Source organism: Lygodium microphyllum, chromosome 5 (genome assembly GCF_053477565.2).
Source record: "Lygodium microphyllum isolate KBCC chromosome 5, Lygodium_microphyllum_v1.1.10, whole genome shotgun sequence".
In the NCBI taxonomy this organism is placed as follows: domain Eukaryota; kingdom Viridiplantae; phylum Streptophyta; class Polypodiopsida; order Schizaeales; family Lygodiaceae; genus Lygodium; species Lygodium microphyllum.
In genome coordinates, this window is record NC_141139.1 from 120331242 (window position 1) to 120333173 (window position 1932).

A 1932-nucleotide genomic window follows, 5' to 3' on the forward strand; every position below is an offset into this window, starting at 1 on the left:
CTTACAAAGCCCCATATAGGCACAATCAAATAGAGCAAAAAGAAATCCAGAGTCAAGTAGAAGAATTACTAAATAGAGGCTTAATTCGACCTAGCAGTTCTCCATTCGGTGCACCTGTGCTCCTAGTCAAGAAAAAGAATAATACTTATCGGATGTGTATTGACTACCGAGCATTAAACAAGATTACTGTAAAGAATAGATATCCTATACCTAGAGTTGATGACCTTATGGACAAACTGCAAGGATCTTCTATATTTAGTAAAATTGACCTTAAGTCTAGATATCATCAGGTGAGGCTAGATAGATCCGACATATTTAAGACTGCATTCAGGACACAATTTGGCCATTACGAATTCTTAGTTATGCCATTCGGATTAACTAATGCTCCTGCCACTTTCAGTAGAATGATGAACCGTATTTTTCTAAAATATCAATATTGTGTGATTGTTTTCTTTGATGATATTTTAGTATTCAGTCAAAGTGAAAAAGAGCATTATGAGCATTTATCATTAGTTTTTCAATTACTGAAAGAAAATCAATTATTTACAAATCGTGACAAGAGTGAATTCTTTAAGACAGAAATAGAATATCTAGGTCATATTGTATCAAAAGAAGGAATAAAAGTTGATCCTAAGAAAATTGATGCAATATTGCATTGGCCTATTCCTAAAAATGTACATGAATTACGCTCATTCCTTGGTCTTGCTAGTTTCTATAGGAAGTTTGTACGTAATTTCTCATTACTTGCTTTACCACTGACCAAACTTCTTAAGAAAGGCATTGTTTATCAATGGACTGAAAACCAGCAGAAATCCTTTGATTTACTCAAATGTGCATTGACCAATGCCCCTATTCTACAATTGCCTGACTTTAACAGACCATTCTTTCTAGTTGTGACCGATGCTAGCGGATCAGGAATAGGAGCCGTGCTAATGCAAGACAACCATCCAATAGCATATTCTAGTTCTAAGCTGAAACCCTCTGAGCTTAAATATTCCACTTATGACAAGGAACTCTTAGCAGTTGTCCAAGCATTAAAACAATGGAAGCATTATTTAATGGGTTCAGAATTCATGATAAAGACCGACCAGCAAAGCATTAGACATCTACTTAGCCAACCCCAAATTTCTGACCGTCATATTAAATGGGCTTCATTCATTCAAAGTTTCCATCCTATCATTCAATACCAACCTGGAAAAGAAAATGTAGTTGCTGATGCATTGAGTAGAAGACCTGCAATTCATAACATTTATATCATATCTTTTGATTCTTTGATTGCTATGAAAGACACATATCACCAGGATATTACTTTTCATTCTGATTGGCAAAAATTAGTTCAAAATAATTTCATTCATGTTGATTCATTGTCATATAATGATGGATTCATGTTCTTTGAAAAGAGACTGTGTGTTACTATTCCATTCCGATCTTTTGTTTTGAATGAAATTCATTGTCCCCCATATCAAGGTCATAGAGGTATCATTTCTACATTACGCATGTTAACTGAAGATTTTTATTGGCCTCATATGGATGCAGATGTATCTAATTTTGTCTCTGAATGTCTGATTTGTCAAAGAATAAAGAGACATCATGGTAAACAGTATGGATTATTAATGCCTTTATCTATTCCATCTAAACCTTGGGAACATATATCTATGGATTTCATTACTGGCTTACCAAATACTAAATCTAACCATGACATGATTTGGACAATTGTAGATAGATTTAGTAAGCAAGCATATTTCATTGCATGTAAGAAAACTTTAACAGCATCACAAGCAGCACAGTTATTTTTGAAAACTGTTTTTACTAACCATGGATTGCCCGAAAGTGATTATTTCAGATAGAGATTCTAGATTTTGTAATAATTTTTGGATTACACTGTTTGCAAATCTAGGCACAAAGATTGATTTCTCATCTGCATTTCATCCA